Source organism: Ranitomeya imitator, chromosome 4 (assembly GCF_032444005.1).
Source record: "Ranitomeya imitator isolate aRanImi1 chromosome 4, aRanImi1.pri, whole genome shotgun sequence".
In the NCBI taxonomy this organism is placed as follows: domain Eukaryota; kingdom Metazoa; phylum Chordata; class Amphibia; order Anura; family Dendrobatidae; genus Ranitomeya; species Ranitomeya imitator.
This window is the reverse complement of record NC_091285.1, coordinates 682,218,358-682,239,166: the sequence shown is the minus strand read 5'-3', so window position 1 is coordinate 682,239,166 and position 20,809 is coordinate 682,218,358. Positions and strand designations below refer to the sequence as shown.

The following is a 20,809-nucleotide window of genomic DNA, read 5'->3' as shown; positions in this document are numbered from 1 at the left end:
TGTTCATGCCATTGTCTTCTTTGAATTTCTTAGAGAAGAGGGCTTATTACTAGATATTTAATTTTAAACTGGAAATCAATGAATCCGAATGTGATGATTTTAATTCAGCCCTGTTTATGTCTTTTCTAAACTGTGATTAAAAGTTGCAAGTTTCCTGATGGCTTCTACATATTATCTCGTGCACTTTTCATGAGAAGTATTGGGCGTACATGCTTTTCAACTGACCTCGTGGCGCAACGGTAGCGCGTCTGACTCCAGATCAGAAGATTGCGTGTTCAAATCACGTCGGGGTCAAGTAACTCTATCATCTTTTCATAACTTAATCGATGCTTGTGCTAAGATTGAAAAAGGAAACTGCGTAATTCTCCTGACAATAGGAAAATTCGACTTTGTTGCCACCTGTAGGCAAAGTGTTTAAAAATGTGTTGTATTTAAGTTATGTAGATTAACATCTTATCAACAATACTGTGATGAAAAATATCATTTGGGAATTGAGTTCAAAACATAAAAAAATAATCCTTTCCGGGAACAGCTAACACTTTGTTCATGCCATTGTCATCTTTGAATTTGTAAGAAAAGAGAGTTTATTATTAGATTTTAAATTTTAAACTGGAAATCCCTGAATCAGAATGTCATGATCTTAATTCATCCTTGTTTATATCTTTTCCAAAATGGGAGTAAAAGTTGCAAGTTTCCTGATGGCTTCCACATATTATCTCATGCACTTTCATGAGAAGTATTGGGCATACATGCTTTTCAACTGACCTTGTGGTGCAACGGAAGCGCGTCTGACTCCAGATCAGAAGGTTGCGTGTTCAAATCACGTCGGGGTCAAGTAACTCTATCATCCTTTCATAACTTAATCGATGCTTGGGTAAAGATTGAAACGGAAACTGCGTAATCCTACTGACAATAGAATAGCTCAACGTTGTTGTCATGTGTCAGCGCAGTGTTTGAAAAGTGTTTTATTTAAATGATATAGATTAATATCTTATCAACAATACTTTGATGAGAAATATCATTTGGGAATTGAGTTCAAAACATAAAAAAATCCATGCCGGGAACAGTCAATACTTTGTTCATGCCATTGTCTTCTTTGAATTTCTTAGAGAAGAGGGCTTATTACTAGATATTTAATTTTAAACTGGAAATCAATGAATCCGAATGTGATGATTTTAATTCAGCCCTGTTTATGTCTTTTCTAAACTGTGATTAAAAGTAGCAAATTTCCAGATGGGGTCCATATATTATCTCATGCACTTTTCATGTGAAGTATTGGAGCAAACATGCTTTTCAACTGACCTTGTGCACAATGGTAGCGCCTCTGACTCCATTAAAGAACGCTGCGTGTTGATATCACATCAGGGTCGAGAAGCTCTTTCATCTTTTCATAACTTCATCGATGCTTGTGTTAAGATTGAAAACGGAAACTGAGTAATTCAACTGACAATAGAAAAATTCGACTTTGTTGCCACCTGTAGGCAAAGTGTTTAAAAATGTGTTTTATTTAAGTTATGTAGATTAACATCTTATCAACAATACTGTGATGAAAAATATCATTTGGGAATTGAGTTCAAAACATAAAAAAAATAATCCTTGCCGGGAACAGCTAACACTTTGTTCATGCCATTGTCATCTTTGAATTTGTAAGAAAAGAGAGTTTATTATTAGACTAGATGGCAGCCCGATTCTAAAGAATCGGGAGTCTAGAATCCATATATACTTTATTTATTCAAATGTAAGAATAATACAATTAATAAATAATAGTAAGAAAGAACAAAAAATGGCTGCACTCACCAGCTCTTGACAATTCTTGTTATTTAAGGTACAGTTACACAGGATCCATGAACATGCTTATGAGGGGAGGGATGAAAGACATCAGACGACAACTTTGCGGGTTGTGGCAAATGCCACAACAACGGTTCTTTGCTTAAGAACAATAATGTAAATAATAAATAATATGTATCAATAACTATGTATATTGGTATGTTCTATGACATTTTAAAATATTTCATTATTATGTGGAAAGGCTCTTAGTACCCATACTGGCGCATACTTGTGTGCCCATCAGGTATTTTCACAGTAATTTTACATCTGATGGGTTGGTATGAAACGTTTTTAATCATCTCTTGGGCTTAGCTAAGCCTTCATTTTAAATAATTCTAATAGGTACAACAGAAATAAAAGCCTTTTTGTGTACCCAAATTTTTTGTGTTTATTTTTACAGAAGTGTAAAATTTAAGAAATCAACGTTCATAGTACACCGATGGGCTAATATAAGCATGCCCAGCAACCACATCACGGTAGCCTTTGAACTGATGGGTCCTAACTAACTGATTCCTATTTCTTAATACTCAGACCGCTTTCACATCTGCATGTTTCTGATATTTGCAGAAGTAATGATAAAAACAATACAACTTCCACACTTGGCACCAAAGAACTGACCTACAACACACTTTCAGCAAGTGCCATGCAATGTAGATGAAGCTTGGAGTTAACTTGCAGTAAATGCAGCAAACGCGGCTTCGGCAATTGCATTAAATGCAGCCACAACAAAAACACTGGTAAGTGGAGATTTTGTGGCGAAAACAGCAGAAACCACATGTGCCGCACCTGCCGCAAGTGAAGTACAAATTCCGTATACATTGCATGCAACTTACAGCAAGAGTGGCGTGGGTCAGGTGGTGGCAAACAACAGGTTAATAAGAGGCAGTGTCAGGTAGTAGGAAAATAGCCAGTTAATAATAGGCAATAGTTCTTTGCAGGAATGCAGATATTAATAAATAGGCAGTTTATATTGCAGAGAAATAGCTGGGCAATAATGGACAATGTCCTTATGTGGCAAATAATAGAGCAATATACCCAATGTGGCAAAGAAGAGGTTAATAAACGGCAGTCTCTCAGTATAACAGTCAGTGAATAATAGGCAGCATATGGAGAAACACCAAACAAAAGTTCAAAATTGGTGTGAAAATGTCACTGAACCACTTCACAACTAAATATATATAGTTTTGGTAAATGGTATTATCATTTTTTTGACGAATTCGCTCTGCATCATTACCATACTTTATATCAGACCTGATCTTACGTGCGCCATTAGCAGCTTTGGACTCTGTGTCATTAGTATATTTAACAGTATCCAGGCGCTTGCATCTATCCTCTTTACTCTTGTTAACACACTGTTTGCGCTTACGTGCGGCATTGACGGCTTTTTGCTCTGCATCATTACCATACTTTATATCAGACCTGATCTTACGTGCGCCATCAGCAGCTTTGGGCTCTGTGTCATTAGTATACTTAACAGTATCCAGGCACTTGCATCTATCCTCTGTACTCTTGTTAACACGCTGTTTGCGCTTACGTCCGGCATCGGCGGCTTTTCGCTCTGCATCATTACCATACTTTATATCAGACCTGATCTTACGTGCGCCATCATTAGCTTTGGACTCTGTGTCATTAGTATACTTAACAGTGTCCATGCGCTTGCATCTATCCTCTGTACTCTTGTTAGCACGCTGTTTGCGCTTACGTGCGGCATCGGCGTCTTTTTGCTCTGCATTATTAGTATACTTTCTATCAGACCTAATCTTACGTGCGCCATCAGCAGCTTTGGGCTCTGTGTCATTAGTATGCTTACTATTAGAGCTCATGTTGGCTATGCTAAACAGCTTTAAGCGTGGTGGTGGCAAACAACAGGTTAATAAGAGGCAGTGTCAGGTAGTAGGAAAATAGCCAGTTAATAATAGGCAATAGTTCTTTGCAGAAATGCAGATATTAATAAATAGGCAGTTTATATTGCAGAGAAATTGCTGGGCAATAATGGACAATGTCCTTATGTGGCAAATAATAGAGCAATATACCCAATGTGGCAAAGAAGAGGTTAATAAACGGCAGTCTCTCAGTATAACAGTCAGTGAATAATAGGCAGTATATGGAGAAAACACCAAATAAAAGTTCAAAATTGGTGTGAAAATGTCACTGAACCACTTCACAACTAAATATATATAGTTTTGGTAAATGGTATTATCATTTTTTTGACGAAATTCGGCAGGAGCTTGAAGAGCAACGTCACTGGGCCCGCCTCCACGCAGTAGAAACTTGCTGTGAGGTAAAAATTCAAAAATCACACCAAAATGGCGGGCGGAGTGTGTCACAGTACGGCATGTTTCTGATTGGTCGCTCGCAGCAGGCGGCAACCAATCAGACACTGGACACTGTTGACGTCACTTATCTCCGGACATTAGCTCCGGACATTAGCTCCGGACATTAGCTCCGGACATTAGCTCCGGACATTATCTCCGCACATTAGCTCCGGACATTAGCTCCGGACATTAGCTCCGGACAAAGCCACGGAAGTTGGCACAAATTGCAGGAAGTAGTTTTCTAGGCAATTATATATTAGATTTTAAATTTTAAACTGCAAATCCCTGAATCAGAATGTCATGATTGGTGTTGAGCATTCCGATACCGCAAGTATCGGGTATCGGCCGATACTTGCGGTATCGGAATTCCGATACCGAATTCCGATACTTCCCGCGTATCAGATACCGTAATCGGAAGTTCCCAGAATTCAAACTGAACGCAGCAGCCAATGAAGAATGATTGGAAGTGTGGGCACATCCTGTTTAGCATGGTGGGCATGTAAGTACTGGCAAGGCTGTGATTGGCTGCTGAAATGATGTCACTCTGCACTATAAATAACGCTGCCGCCATTTTGCGCTCACTCTGCTGTGATTTCAGTTAGGGACAGGACGCTGTGTTCTAACTGAGGGCCAGTTGAGATAGCTAATTGCTTTATTTTCCTTTCCCAAGGCTAATTTAGCAAAACGCTGTGTGTTCTTCACTGTTCACCTTGCTCTTGCCTTGCAGCACTGTTTTAACAGCGTTCTGCAAGGTCTCTGTGTGTGTGTGTGTGTGCAGCTCACTCTGTAGTCTATGTGCAGCCATATACCCGGTTGTATTCAGCTCAGGGGGGATTCACACTGCCTCACACAGTTGTCCTTTTTTGCTCATAGTGCAGCCTGCTGCACATTTTTTCTCAAATTTCCTATTAGTGTTTTTATACCCGTCTCCAGCTGAATTGTGGAAAAACACTACATAGGATAACCTAGAGGGGGGTTTTTGGGCCTTGCAGCGCCGTTTACGGCTGTCTGCACGGTCTCCGTGTTAGCGCAGCTCGCCCTGTAGTCTGTGTGCAGCCATAGCCGGTTGGATTCAGCTCAGGGTTCGTTACTGTCTCATACCTTGAAAAAATTTTTCATTTTTTTCAAATAGTGCAGCCTGTTTAAAATTGAAAAAAAAATTTCCTATTAGTGTTTTTCCACCCGTCTCCAGCTAAATTGTGGAAAAACACTGCATAGGATAACCTAGAGGGGTTCTTTTGGGCCTTGCAGCGCCGTTTACGGCTGTCTGCACGGTCTCCGTGTGAGCGCAGCTCGCCCTGTAGTCTGTGTGCAGCCATAGCCGGTTGGATTCAGTTCAGGGTTCGTTACTGCCCCATACCTTGAAAAATGTTTTCCTTTTTTTCAAATAGTGCAGCCTGTTTAAAATTTAAAAAAAAATTTCCTATTAGTGTTTTTCCACCCGTCTCCAGCTAAATTGTGGAAAAACACTACATAGGATAACCTAGAGGGGGTTTTTTGGGCCTTGCAGCGCCGTTTACGGCTGTCTGCACGGTCTCCGTGTGAGCGCAGCTCGCCCTGTAGTCTGTGTGCAGCCATAGCCGGTTGGATTCAGCTCAGGGTGCGTTACTGCCTCATACCTTGAAAAAAAATTTCCTTTTTTTCAAATAGTGCAGCCTGTTTAAAATTTTTTAAAAAAATTCCTATTAGTGTCTTTCCACCCGTCTCCAGCTAAATAGTGGAAAAACACTACATAGGATAACCTAGAGGAGGGTTTTTGGGCCTTGCAGCGCCGTTTACGGCTGTCTGCACGGTCCCCGTGTGAGTTAAACTTGCTCTGTAGTCCGATCTGCAGAAAAAAAAAGTAAAGTTCACCAAACACCACTTTACACTTGTGTAGGCCACATTTGAAAAATAATAAAGTTTAGTCCACACTTTACAACATTAGTGTTTCTTACACCTGTTAGGAGGAGCATTTCAGGAATAAGCCCACTAAGGCCTTAGTACTTTTCTGCTTATCTTTATCTGTCAACCAAGATGAAGAGGGCAGGGAGTAAGGCACGTGGGCGTGGGCGCGGAGCAGGGAGAGGAGCAGGGAGAGGACGTGGTGATTCTGTGCCTGCTGCGGGCACCGGTGACTCGTCGTCACTCAGTTTCAGCAGGGAACAGCCCTTCATGCGCAGCTTTGTCGGAGAGCGCCGTGCACCGCTGCTGCGTGAAGATCAAATTGAAGCCGTTGTTGGGTGGATGGCAGCTAACGCCTCGGCATCGACTTCAGTTAGTGCCACATCCTCTCAGGCACAGAGCACTGGAGAGCAGCCATCTGTCTCTTCACCACCTGCCAAATTGGCCAGGCAGTCAGAGAGCCCAGGACAGGAGCCGTCTCTACTTCTGTTCTCTGAATCTCTTGGCTTGGAAACAGGGGGCCAGCCAAGCAGCATTGGAGAAATGGAAGAAGAGGCAGTGTGCAGCTTTGTCTCTCTGACTCTGAAGAGGCGGGTGGGCCAGTGCCTGCGGTGACCACAGCGCAGTACGCATCTGATGATGAAACTCAGGTGCCGCTTTCTGGTGCGCACTGTGCTGGCGAGACTACCCAGGAGGAGCATTTGGTGGCAGAGGGTAGTGGAGATGATGAGGTCGTTAACCCATCGTGGCGTGAGGAACAGGAAGGTTGTGGGAGCAGCTCTGAGGAAGAGATTCCCCTTACGGGCCAAAGAGGGAGAGGGAGGGGGAAGGCTGCGGAGCCTGTAGCCTCCACTTTGGCACCCGTTAGGAGCCTGTCTCTTTCCAAAGCCAAAAAGGGCGCTCCCAAGACTTGCAGTGCCTGGTCCTTTTTTGACACAGTTGCAGATGACATTTGTTTTGTCAAATGCGAGCTGTGTCATCAGAAAGTCAAAAGAGGAAAAAATGTCAGCAACCTCAATACCACAAATATGTGGAAACATGTGCGGACCAGGCACGCGGTGGAGTTACAGAAACACACTGAAGATGTAGGCCAACCAACAGCGGCAGCTGCCACCTCTTCAGCTCGTGTTGCCTCTTCCTCCAGCTCACGCACAGCTGGTTTGGCTTCCTCCCAGGATCGCCATGGAAGAACCTCTGGCACTGTTGTCCAGAGACCTTGTGTAATTCCACCCACAGCACCACCTTCCCAGTCATCCTCACACTCCCAGTCTACTCTACAGCCATCGGTAGTACAGGCATGGGAGAAAAGGCGGGCATTCTCGGCCAACCACCCCCGAGCACAGGCTCTGAATGCAGGCATTGCCAAACTGTTGTCCCTGGAAATGCTCTCATTCAGGCTGGTGGAGACTGACAGCTTCCGTGACTTGATGGCATTGGCAGTCCCACAGTACAAGGTGCCCAGCCGCTTTTACTTCAGCAGGCAAGCTGTCCCTGCCCTGCACAGGCATGTTGAGGGAAACATAAAACATGCGCTACTGAACGCCGTCAGTAGCAAGGTCCACCTCACCACCGATGTGTGGACCAGTCAGCATGGACAGGGGCGATACGTTTCCCTCACTGCCCATTGGGTTAATGTTGTTGAGCCAGGTACAGATCGTGCGAGTGGCGCAGGACGTGTCCTGCCCACTCCAAGGATTGCAGGAATCCAGTCTGTACGCATTGACTCTTCCTCTTACACAAGTTCCTCAGAATCATCTCTGCAGGAGCCGTCACAGTCCACCTCCACATGGACCCGTGAACATTTACCTATGACCGACATGAGCACAGCCGTGGCCAAACGTCAGCAGGCCATCTTGAAACTAGTTTCATTGGGGAATCGAAGCCACACAGCGCAGGAGCTCTGGAATGCCATCAAGCAGGAGAGCGATGTGTGGTTACTGCCAGCGAATCTCCAGCCAGGCATGGTAGTGTGTGACAATGGCCGAAATCTGGTGGCAGCTTTGGCCCTTGGCAACCTCACTCACATCCCATGTCTGGCACATGTGCTCAGTTTGGTTGTGCAGAGTTTTCTGAGGGACTATCCGGATCTTGATGCACTGCTGCACAAGGTCCGCCTAGAGTGTGCTCACTTGCGGCGTTCCAGCTTGGCAAGATCCCGCATTGCTGCTCTGCAGCGCCGATTCCGCCTTCCGGAACACCGCATCATATGTGACCTACCTACCCGGTGGAATTCCACGTTACATATGTTGGAGTGGTTGTGTGAGCAGCAGCAAGCAGTTATGGAGTACCAGCTGCATCAGGCGCAAAGAAGTCGCAGTCAGCGCCGATCAGACTTCACAACCACAGAGTGGGCCACTATGAAGGACGTCTGCCAGGTTTTGCGTCCTTTTGATTATTCCATGCGGATGGCAAGTGCAGATGATGCACTAGTCAGCATGACTGTCCCCCTTATCTGCCTGCTTCAGCAAACTTTGCAAGGGTTAAGGGATGATGTTGTGGAAGAGGTGGAGGATGAGGAGTCACCTTTTCCATCAGCTTCTGGAGAGTCAGCGCCACGTGGTTCCTCACAAAGGGGTACGCAGGGGCCACTTTGTGAGGAGGATGAGGAGGAGTCAATGGAGGAGGAAGAGCTCCGTCCAGAGGAGGGAGCGACACAATTGTCCAGTGGTCAGTGTGTACAGCGAGGGTGGGGTGATGACGAGCGGGCAGAGATCATGTCTCAAGCAGGGGACAGCGTTTCTGGGCTAGTTGGCAGTCTGCAGCACATGGTGGATTTCATGCTGCAGTGCCTGAGAAACGACCGCCGCATCGACCACATTCTCAACATGCCTGATTATTGGGTGTTCACCCTCCTCGATCCTCGCTACCGGGACAACGTCCAAAACCTCATCCCAGCGTTGACCCGGGAGCGTAAATTGCGGGAGTACCACGACACACTGGTGAATTCCATCATCTTCTCCAGTCCAACTGAGAGGAGTGCTGCTAGTGCTTTACAAAGCAGCTCAGTGCGTCGAGGCAGTGGGGGAGGCTCTGCCCAAAGAGGGAGCAGAAGCAGTGCCTCTGCCCAAGGCAAGCCCAGTATGGCACAACTCTGGCACACTTTTGTGTGCCCGCCCCAAATGTCTACACCATCACCGGCGGCTCCAGTCAGCAGGAGGCAACGGTTCCGTCAGATGGTGACAGACTACATGGCTTGCCCTCTTACTGTACTCCCAGACGGCTCTTCCCCGTTCAAGTTTTGGGTCTCTAAGCTGGATACATGGCCAGAGCTAAGCCAGTATGCATTGGAGGTGCTGGCTTGCCCTGCGGCTAGTGTCTTATCGGAACGTGTCTTTAGTGCCGCAGGTGGTGTACTAACAGACCGTCGCATGTGACTATCCTCCGATAACGTTGACCGGCTTACTTTCCTGAAAATGAACCAGGCCTGGATCTCGCAGGAATTTGCCACTCCTCTGCCTGATTAAGTAATTGGGTGTCATCCAGGTCTCCTGCTGTGTTCATCTTTCTACCACCTGAACTGCTATTCCTGGGCTCCAACACCGCCAGTTGCGGCTCAGAAGTGCAGGCTGCACAGTAAAAACATATGACCCAGTGTTATTGGGTTTCAGTATCGTCAGCTGATCCCCAGCTGTGTAGCCGGCAATGTGTCCTGCGACCGCCACGCTGGCACAACAACCTAAATGGAAGGGAACCTGTCCCCCCCCGTCGTTTGTTACTGAAAGAGCCATCTTGTGCAGCAGTAATGCTGCACAAGGAAAAGGTAGCTCTTTTAGTTTAGCTCCTTGCACACGCAGAACTTAACACTTATAAAATGTGTTCACTGATACCGTTTTACCGTCCCGGAGCTGGGACTTTCCTTCGTAATATGACGCAGCACAGCCGTCATTCCTACCCCCTTGGTGCCATGCGCTGCCTCCTCAGCGTTGTTTTAAGCTGTCACGGAGCCTGCGCTGTTCTGTTATCCCTTGGCCATGCCCTATTTGCGCTGCCTGTCTTCTGACATAATTTGGTGTCAGGCTGGCTGCGCCTGTGCGGCCGCGCTGCCCGAGATCCCGCCTCGCAGTGTCTTCTGATTGAATCACACTGTGGGCCTGGGATCCATGGGCATGCGCAGTGCATATCTTCCCCTCGGGCTCTTGCTCATCTCCCTCCGCCTTCTTTAGACTGTGCGCCGTCAGCTGATCCCTAATAGCATGCCACGGCCATGACACCGCACAGTCTGAAGAAGAGGGAAGGAGGGGAGTGAGAGTCGAGGATATGCACTGTGCATGCCCATGGATCCAAGGCCCGCAGTGGGATTACGTTAGACGACACTGCGAGGTGGGATCTGGAGCAGCGTGGACGCACAGGCACTGACAGCCTGACACCAAATTATGTCAGAAGACAGGCAGCGCTAATTGGGCATGGCCAAGGGATAACAGAACAGCGCACGCTCCGTCACAGCATAAAACAATGCTGAGGAGGCAGCGCACGGCACCAAGGGGATAGGAATGACAGCTGTGCTGTGTCCCATTACGAAGGAAATTTGCACCTCTGGGACGGTTTTACGGTATAAAGGGACACATTTTTAGTGTTTACTTCTGTGTTTGCAAGGAGCATAATTAAAAGAGCAACCTTTTCCTTTTGCATCCTTAGTGCTGCACAAGATGGCTCTTTCAGCTACAAACGTCTTGAGGGGGGGGTTAAAGGTTCCCTTTCAACTTGCTCCAATCAGGCTTCGGCCTACACTCTGTTCCTCTGCTCCTCCTGCTGTCCCTGGGCTCTAACACCGCCAGTTGGTGCCTGGAAGTGCTGTCTGCACAGTCAACAGTCGCTCCTCTGTTATTGGGGTTCAGTAACGTCAGCTGATCCCCAGCTGTGTGTGCGGCAATACCTCCAATCTGCTCCTCTTGCTGTCCCTGGGCTCTAACACCGCCAGTTGGTGCCTGGAAGTGCTGTCTGCACAGTCAACAGTCGCTCCTCTGTTATTGGGGTTCAGTAACGTCAGCTGATCCCCAGCTGTGTATCCGGCAACGTGTCATGCGACCGCCACGCTGGCACAACTAAAATGTAAGGGGACCTGCCCCCCCCTAGGCGTTTGTTACTGAAAGAGCCACCTTGTGCAGCACTAATACTGCACAAGGAAAAGGTCGTTCTTGAAATTATGCTCCTTGCAAACGCTGAACTACACACTCATGTAATGTGTCCCCTCACACCGTCCAACCGTCCCGGAGGTGGGACTTTCCTTTGTACTGTGACGCAGCACAGCCGTCATTGCTACCCCCTTGGCACCGTGTGCTGCCTCCTTAGCGTTGTTTGATTCCGTCATGGACCCTGCGCTGTTATGTTATCCCTTGGCCATGCACAGTTTGCGCTGCCCGTCCTCTGACATCATTTGTTGTCGTCCTGGCTGCGCCTGTGCGTCCACGCTGCCCGAAATCCCACCTCGCAGTGTCGTCTAATGTGATCCCACAGTGGGCCTGGTATCCATGGCCATGCGCAGTGCATATACTAGCCTCTCACTCCCCTTCTTCACGCTTCTTCAGACTAGGCGGCGTCAGCTGATCCCTAATAGCATGCCACGGCCGTGATGCCGCACAGTCTGAAGAAGCAGGAAGGAGGTGAGTGAGAGGCGATGATATGCACTGCGCATGCCCATGGATCCCTGGCCCGCAGTGGGATTACATTAGATGACACTGCGAGGTTGGATCTCGGGCAGCGTGGACGCACAGGCACTGCCAGCCTGACACCTAAATGATGTCAGAAGACGGGCACCGCTAACTGTGCATGGCCAAGGGATAACATTACAGCGCGGGTTCCGTGACAGAACCAAACAACGTTGAGGAGGTGGCGCACGGCACCAAGGGGGTTGGAATGACGGCTGTGCTGTGTCACATGACAAAGGAAAGTCCCACTTCCGGGATGGTTTGACGGTGTGAGGGGACACATTATATGAGTGTGTACTTCAGCGTTTGCAAGGAGCATAATTTTCGGAGCCACCATTTTCCATGTGCAGTATTACTGCTGTACAAGATGGCTCTTTCTGCAACAAATGCCTGGGGGGGGGGGGGTTAAAGGTTCCCTTTCAACTTGCTCCACTGCAGGCTTCGGCCTACACTCTGCTCCTCTTTGATTCCCTGGGTTTCAACACTGTCAGTTGCCACCTGGAAGTGTTGTCTACACAGAAAAAACACTAGCTGATGTGTCAGTGGGGTTCAGCACCGCCAGCTGTTCCCCTGCTGTGTAGTCGGCAACGTGTCCAGCACAAGCCACGCTGGCACAACAGAACAAAAGCTGCCACCAGTGCAGGCTTCGGCCTACACTCTGCTCCTCTCCTCCTCCTGCTGCCCCTGGGCTCACACACCGCTAGTTTTTGCCCGGAAGTGCTAGCTGCACAGAGAAAAACACCAGCCAATGTGTTAGTGGGGTTCAGCAATGCCAGCTGTTCCCCTGCTGTGTAGCTGGCAACGTGTCCTGCAAACGCCATGCATGCACCTGAACTGAAATTAAAGGGAACCTGGCCCCATCCCCCCAGGTCTTTCTATGTATAACAGCCACCTAGTACAGCAGTACTGCTGCATTTGTACAAGGTGGCTGATTTTTTCTCATTGCCCACGTTGAATTAAACACGTAAAATATGTGTCTCATTACAGACCATTACAATGTCCCTGAGGTGTGACTTTCCTTTTTAATGACACGCACCACCCCTCTTGGTAGCACTGCCCGTCTTCTGACATCATTGGTTGGCTGCCTGTGCCTGTGCGTCCGCCATGCCCGACACAACCCCCCTCGTTGTCTCATATATTTTGCCTGCTAGGGTGTGATTGATGGGCATGTGCAGTGCATATGTTCGCATGCCTTAACTCATCTCCTTCCGCCTTCTTCAGACTGTGCGGCCTCATGGCCGTGGTAGGCGATAAGGGATCAGCTGAGGCCGCCCAGTCTGAAGCAGGTGTAAGGACATGTGTGAGCGGCAAACATATTTACTGCACAAGGCCACGAATCCCAGCCACGCAGTGTGATTTTTTTTAATACACACTGCGGGTCTGGGATTCATGGCCATTGTTAACCGCACCGGCCAACATGAAATGAGGTGAGAAGACAGGCAGCGCTCACAGCGCATGGCCAAGGGATCACAATAGCGCAGACTCCTGTACAGCAAATAACAATGCTCAGGAGGCTGCGCCCAGCACCAAGGCGTTTGTTATGTGCACCTGTGCTGTGTCTACTTAAAAAGACAAGTCACGCCTCCAATACAGAACTGAACTACTGTTCTATGGGCTAAATTGTGTACCTCTTTCATTCTGCGTGTGCAATGAGCAAAACTTAAAGGGCAACCTTTAACTTGTGGAGCTTTACTGCTGCACAAGGTGTGGCTCTTCAACATTGTAACACCTGAGGGTGGGTTAAAGGTTACCTTTGAAATTGGTTCAAGTAGGCTTCCGCCTACACTCTGCTCCTCCTGCAGACCCTGGGCTCTAACTACGCCAGTTGGGGCCCGGAAGTGCTGGCTGCACAGAGAAAAACACCCACCATTGTGTCAGTGGGGTTCAGCACCGCCAGCTGTTCCCCTGCTGTGTAGCCGGCATCGTGTCCAGCACAAGCCACGCTGGCACAACTTACCAAAAGCTGCCACCAGTGGAGGCTTCGGCCTACACTCTGCTCCTCTCCTCCTCCTGCTGCCCCTGGGCTCAAACACCGCTAGTTTTTGCCCGGAAGTGCTAGCTGCACAGAGAAAAACACCAGCCAATGTGTTAGTGGGGTTCAGCACCGCCAGCTGTTCCCCTGCTGTGTAGCCGGCAATCTAACCTGCAAACGCCACGCAGGCACATGAACTGAAATTGAAGGGAGCCTGCCCCCCACCCCCAGGTGTTTCTATGCATAATAGCCACCTTGTACAGCAGTACTGCTGCATTTGTACAAGGTGGCTGACTTTTTCTACTTGCCCACGTGGAACTCAACACGTACAAAATGTGTCTCATTGAGACCATTCCACTGTCCCTGAGGTGTGACTTTGCTTTCTAATGATACGCAGCACCACGCTTGGTAGCGCTTCCCGTCTTTTGACATCATTGGTTAGCTGGCTGCGCCTGTGCGTCCGCCCTGCTCGAAAAAACGCCCCTCGGTTTCTTATTTATTTTGTCAGCGAGGGTGTGGTTTATGGGCATGAGCAGTGCATATGTTTGCCTGTGTTCACTCATCTCCTTCCGCCTTCTTCAGACTGGGTGGCCTCATGGCCGCGGCATGCGATAAGGGATCAGATGAGGCCGCCCAGTCTGAAGCAGGTGTAAGGACGTGTGTGAGCGGCGAAAATATTTACTGCTCAAGGCCACGAATCCCAGCACCGCAGTGTGACTTTATGAAAAGGCACTGTGGGTCTGGGATATATGGCCATCGTTAACCGCAGCGGCCAACATGAAATGAGGTCATAAGACGGGCAGCGCTAACAGGGCAGTGCCAAGGGATAACACAAGGGCGCAGACTCCTGTACAGCAAATAACAACGCTCAGGAAGCTGCGCCCATGCACCAAGGTGTTATTTTGGACACCTGTGCTGCGTCTCCTTAAAAAGACAAGTCACGCCTCCACTACTGTTTGACAGTATAATGGGCTAAATAGTGTACGTGTTTTATTCAGCGTGTGCAAGGAGCAAAATTAATAGAGCAACCTTTTACTTGTGCAGCATTAATGCTGCACAAGTTGTGGCTCTTGTACCTTGCAACACCTGAGGGGGGGTTAAAGGTTACCTTTGAAATTGGTTCAACTAGGCTTCGGCCTACACTCTGCTCCTCTCCTCCTCCTGCTGCCCCTGGGCTCAAACACAGCTAGTTTTTGCCCAGAAGTGCTAGCTGCACAGAGAAAAACACCAGCCAATGTGTTAGTGGGGTTCAGCACCGCCAGCTGTTTCCCTGCTGTGTAGCCGGCATCGTGTCCAGCACAAGCCACGCTGGCACAACAGACAAAAAGCTGCCACCAGTGCAGGCCTCGGCCTACACTCTGCTCCTCTCCTCCTCCTGCTGACCCTGGGCTCAAACCCCGCCAGTTTCTGCCTGGACGTGTTAGCTGCACAGAGAAAAACACCAGCCAATGTGTTAGTGGGGTTCAGCAACGCCAGCTGTTCCCCTGCTGTGTAGCCGGCAACGTGACCTGCAAACGCCACGCAGGCACATGAACTGAAATTGAAGGGAGCCTGCCCCCCACCCCCAGGTGTTTCTATGTATAACAGCCACCTTGTACAGCAGTACTGCTGCATTTGTACAAGGTGGCTGACTTTTTCTCCTTGCCCACGTGGAACTCAACACTTACAAAATGTGTCTCATTAGAGACCATTACAATGTCCCTGAGGTGTGACTTTCCTTTTTAATGACACGCAGCACCCCCATTGTTAGCGCTGCCCGTCTTCTGACATCATTGGTTGGCTGCCTGTGCCTGTGTGTCCGCCCTGCCCGACACAACGCCCCTCGTTGTCTCATATATTTTGACTGCGAGGGTGTGATTGCTGGGCACGAGCAGTGCATATCTTCGCCTGTCTTCACTCCCCTCCTTCCGCCTTCTTCAGACTGTGCGGCCTCATGGCCGTGGCAGGCGATAAGGGATCAGCTGAGGCAGCCCAGTCTGAAGCAGGTGTAAGGACATGTGTGAGCGGCGAAATTATTTACTGCTCAAGGCCACGAATCCCAGCACCGCAGTGTGACTTTATGAAAAGGCACTGTGGGTCTGGGATTTATGGCCATCGTTAACCGCACCGGCCAACATGAAATGAGGTCATAAGACGGGCAGCGCTAACAGGGCATTGCCAAGGGATAACACAAGAGCGCAGACTCCTGTACAGCAAATAACAACACTCAGGAAGCTGCGCCAAGCACCAAGGCGTTATTTGGGACACCTGTTCTGCGTCTCGTTAAAAAGACAAGTCACGCCTCCACTACAGTTTGACTGTAGAATGGGCTAAATTGTGTACGTCTTTCATTCAGCGTGTGCAAGTAGACAAATTAATAGAGCAACCTTTTACTTGTGCAGCATTAATGCTGCACGAGGTGTGGCTCTTGTACTTTGTAACACCTGAGGGGGGTTAAAGGTTTCCTTTGAAATTGGTTCAACTAGGCTTCGGCCTACACTCTGCTCCTCTCCTCCTCCTGCTGCCCCTGGGCTCTAACACCGCAAGTTTTTGCCCGGAAGTGCTAGCTGCACAGAGAAAAACACCCGCCATTGTGTCAGTGGGGTTCAGCAATGCCAGCTGTTCCCTCACTGTGTAGCCGGCAAAGTGTCCTGCAAATGCAACGCAGACACAAATCTGCCTCCAGTGCAGGCTTCGGCCTACACTCTGCTCCCCCTGCTTACCCTTTGCTCCAACACAGCTAGTTGGGGCTCTAGGAAGACAATCTTTAATAGGCAACGCATCCGGGTTCCAGCACCGCCAGCTGGTTCTCGGCAGTGTTTTTGTCACAGGTACTCCCTCGTGTCAAGCCTGGTTTCAGCACCGTCAGCTGTTTCCGGGTTGTGTCAAGTTCACTGAGATGCCTATGCTTGCCCCGTCGTGGTGCGGTCGGGTTAGCCAACTCCAGGGTGCCTCCAGTTTAGGAGCTTCCTATGTGGGCTGCTGTTGTGGATTCTGTTTTTGGGCTCCCTCTGGTGGTTACAGATGGTACTGGGTGACTTGTGTTCTCAGCGGTCTCTGGTGTCCACCTGTTCTATCAGGATATGGGAGTTTCCTATTTAACCTGGCTTTCTTGTCATTTCCTCGCCGGCTATCAATGTAATCAGTGTGTCTTGTTACCTCTGCTTTCCGCTTCTGTAATCTTCAGGACAAGCTAAGTTTTTGTTTTTCCTGTTCCACGTTTTGCTTTATTTTTGTTTTAGTCCAGCTTGCAGATATGTGATTCCTTGTTGCTGGTTGCTCTAGTGGGCTGATATTACTCCTCATGTTCCATGAGTTGGCACATGAGTTCAAGTAATTTCAGGATGGTTTTTTGTAGGGTTTTTCGCTGACCGCGCAGTTCACTTTTGTATCCTCTGCTATCTAGCTTTAGCGGGCCTCATTTTGCTGAATCTGTTTTCATAACTACGTATGTGCTTTCCTCTCATTTCACCGTCATTACATGTGGGGGGCTGCTATTTCTGTGGGGTGTTTCTCTGGAGGCAAGAGAGGTCTGTGTTTCTTCTAATAGGGGAAGTTAGTCCTTCGGCTGGCGCGAGACGTCTAGGAATCATCGTAGGCACGTTCCCCGGCTACTGCTAGTTGTGTGATTAGGTTCAGGATCACGGTAAGCTCAGTTTCCATCACCCTAGAGCTCGTTTTGTTTTTTGTGCTTGTCCTTTTGTGATCCCCTGCCATTGGGATCATGACAGTATAGCCGGCCCAAAAGTGGTAATCGTATTGGCTGAAGTAGGAGGAAAAGTAGTCTGAGGAAGTTTTTTTTTTTTTTCCCTTCTACTATTGAGGTTCAGGCTATTTGTGACTGGACGCAGCCTACATCTCTTAAGAGTCTACAGAAGTTCTTGGGCTTTGCTAATTTTTATCGTCGTTTCATAACTAATTTTTCTAGTGTTGTTAAGCCTTTGACGGATTTGACTAAGAAGGGTGCTGATGTTGCTGATTGGTCTCCTGCGGCTGTGGAGGCCTTTCAGGAACTTAAGCGCCGGTTTTCTTCTGCTCCTGTGTTGCGTCAGCCAGATGTTTCGCTTCCTTTTCAGGTTGAGGTTGATGCTTCCGAGATTGGAGCGGGGGCGGTTTTGTCACAGAGAAGCTCCGATTGCTCAGTGATGAAGCCATGTGCGTTCTTTTCTAGAAAGTTTTCGCCCACTGAGCGGAATTATGATGTTGGTAATCGGGAGCTTTTGGCCATGAAGTGGGCATTTGAGGAGTGGCGTCATTGGCTTGAGGGTGCTAGACATCGTGTGGTGGTCTTGACTGATCACAAAAATCTGATTTACCTTGAGTCTGCCAAGCGTCTGAATCCTAGACAGGCTCGTTGGTCACTGTTTTTCTCCCCTTTCGATTTTGTGGTTTCATACCTGCCAGGTTCAAAGAATGTGAAGGCGGATGCTCTTTCTAGGAGTTTTGTGCCTGACTCCCCTGGAAATTCTGAGCCCACTGGTATCCTTAGGGATGGGGTGATTTTGTCGGCTGTCTTCCCAGACTTGCGACGTGCTTTGCAGGAATTTCAGGCAGATAAACCTGATCGTTGTCCGCCTGAAAGACTGTTTGTTCCGGATAATTGGACCAGTAGAGTCATCTCCGAGGTCCATTCTTCTGCATTGGCAGGTCATCCTGGAATATTTGGTACTAGAGACTTGGTGGCCAGGTCTTTTTGGTGGCCTTCCTTGTCGAGGGATGTGCGTTCTTTTGTGCAGTCTTGTGAAGTTTGCGCTCGGGCTAAGCCTTGCTGTTCTCGGGCCAGTGGATTGTTGTCACCTTTGCCTATCCCGAAGAGGCCTTGGACGCACATTTCCATGGACTTTATTTCGGATCTCCCTGTCTCTCAAAAAATGTCCGTCATCTGGGCTGTGTGTGACCGCTTTTCTAAGATGGTTCATCTGGTACCCTTGCCTAAGTTACCTTCCTCCTCTGAGTTGGTCCCTCTGTTTTTTCAGAACGTGGTTCGTTTGCATGGGATTCCGGAGAACATCGTTTCTGACAGGGGATCCCAGTTTGTGTCTAGATTTTGGCGGACGTTCTGTGCTAAGATGGGCATTGATTTGTCCTTTTCGTCTGCATTCCATCCTCAGACGAATGGCCAGACGGAACGAACTAATCAGACCTTGGAAACTTATTTAAGGTGTTTTGTTTCTGCTGATCAAGATGACTGGGTTACCTTTTTGCCGCTTGCCGAATTTGCCCTTAATAATCGGGCTAGTTCTGCTACCTTGGTTTCTCCTTTCTTTTGTAATTCGGGGTTTCATCCTCGTTTTTCCTCTGGTCAGGTGGAGCCTTCTGATTGTCCTGGAGTGGACATGGTGGTGGATAGGTTGCATCAGATTTGGAGTCATGTGGTGGACAATTTGAAGTTGTCCCAGGAGAGGGCTCAGCAGTTTGCTAATCGCCGTCGCCGTGTGGGTCCTCGACTTCGTGTTGGGGACTTGGTGTGGTTGTCTTCTCGTTTTGTTCCTATGAAGGTCTCTTCTCCTAAGTTCAAGCCTCGGTTCATCGGTCCCTATAGGATCTTGGAAATTCTTAACCCTGTGTCGTTTCGTTTGGATCTCCCGGCATCGTTTGCTATTCATAATGTGTTCCATCGGTCGTTGTTGCGGAAGTATGAGGTACCTGTCGTTCCTTCGCTTGAGCCTCCTGCTCCGGTGCTGGTGTAGGGAGAATTGGAGTATGTTGTGGAGAAGATCTTGGATTCTCGTGTTTCCAGACGGAAACTTCAATATTTGGTCAAGTGGAAGGGTTATGGTCAGGAGGATAATTCTTGGGTGGTTGCCTCTGATGTTCATGCTGCTGATTTGGTCCGTGCATTTCATAGGGCTCATCCTGGTCGCCCTGGTGGTTCTCGTGAGGGTACGGTGACCCCTCCTCAAGGGGGGGGTACTGTTGTGGATTCTGTTTTTGGGCTCCCTCTGGTGGTTACAGATGGTACTGGGTGACTTGTGTTCTCTGCGGTCTCTGGTGTCCACCTGTTCTATCAGGATATGGGAGTTTCCTATTTAACATGGCTTTCTTGTCATTTCCTCGCCGGCTATCAATGTAATCAGTGTGTCTTGTTACCTCTGCTTTCCGCTTCTGTAATCTTCAGGACAAGCTAAGTTTTTGTTTTTCCTGTTCCACGTTTTGCTTTATTTTTGTTTTAGTCCAGCTTGCAGATATGTGATTTCTTGTTGCTGGTTGCTCTAGTGGGCTGATATTACTCCTCATGTTCCATGAGTTGGCACATGAGTTCAAGTAATTTCAGGATGGTTTTTTGTAGGGTTTTTCGCTGACCGCGCAGTTCACTTTTGTATCCTCTGCTATCTAGCTTTAGCGGGCCTCATTTTGCTGAATCTGTTTTCATAACTACGTATGTGCTTTCCTCTCATTTCACCGTCATTACATGTGGGGGGCTGCTATTTCTGTGGGGTGTTTCTCTGGAGGCAAGAGAGGTCTGTGTTTCTTCTAATAGGGGAAGTTAGTCCTTCGGCTGGCGCGAGACGTCTAGGAATCATCGTAGGCACGTTCCCCGGCTACTGCTAGTTGTGTGATTAGGTTCAGGATCGCGGTAAGCTCAGTTTCCATCACCCTAGAGCTCGTTTTGTTTTTTGTGCTTGTCCTTTTGTGATCCCCTGCCATTGGGATCATGACAGGCTGCGTGAATTGGTAGTCAAGGCTGGTTCTGTAGTGCCAGTAGGCCCAGCTCCCCCTGTAGGACTGTTGGGGTTCGGTAACTGCGGCTGCCTCGCGGCCTAGCTGTTCTCCCCTCTCCTGTGGACCTTCGGGTCCACCACCTGGTTCCAGCACCGTCAGCTGGTTCCGGGCCGAGCCTTTGGCTTAGGTGCCTTCTCCTGGGTATCCGAGTTCCGCCAACGTCAGGCGGTCCTTGGTAGTGCTTTTAAGCGCAGGCACCTACAGCTTAGTAACCGGGTTCCAGCACCGTCAGCTGGTCCTCGGTGCCATTGGCTCTTGCACACTGGGGCAACGCATCCGGGTTCCAGCACCGCCAGCTGGTTCTCGGCAGTGTTTTTGTCACAGGTACTCCCTCGTGCCAAGCCTGGTTTCAGCACCGTCAGCTGTTTCCGGGTTGTGTCAAGTTCACTGAGACGCCTATGCTTGCCCCGTCGTGGTGCGGTCGGGTTAGCCAACTCCAGGGTGCCTCCAGTTTAGGAGCTTCC

General features: G+C 48.6%; 2 non-coding genes across 2 annotated transcripts; both read left to right on the top strand.

Annotated features, from left to right (window-relative positions):
* The first annotated feature begins 222 nt into the window (after positions 1-222).
* On the top strand, positions 223-294 carry TRNAW-CCA (transfer RNA tryptophan (anticodon CCA)). Its single transcript has one exon. It is a non-coding gene; the product is annotated as a tRNA-Trp (tRNA).
* Positions 295-762: 468 nt separating this feature from the next.
* TRNAW-CCA (transfer RNA tryptophan (anticodon CCA)) lies at positions 763-834 on the top strand. Its single transcript has one exon. It is a non-coding gene; the product is annotated as a tRNA-Trp (tRNA).
* Positions 835-20,809: the final 19,975 nt, after the last annotated feature.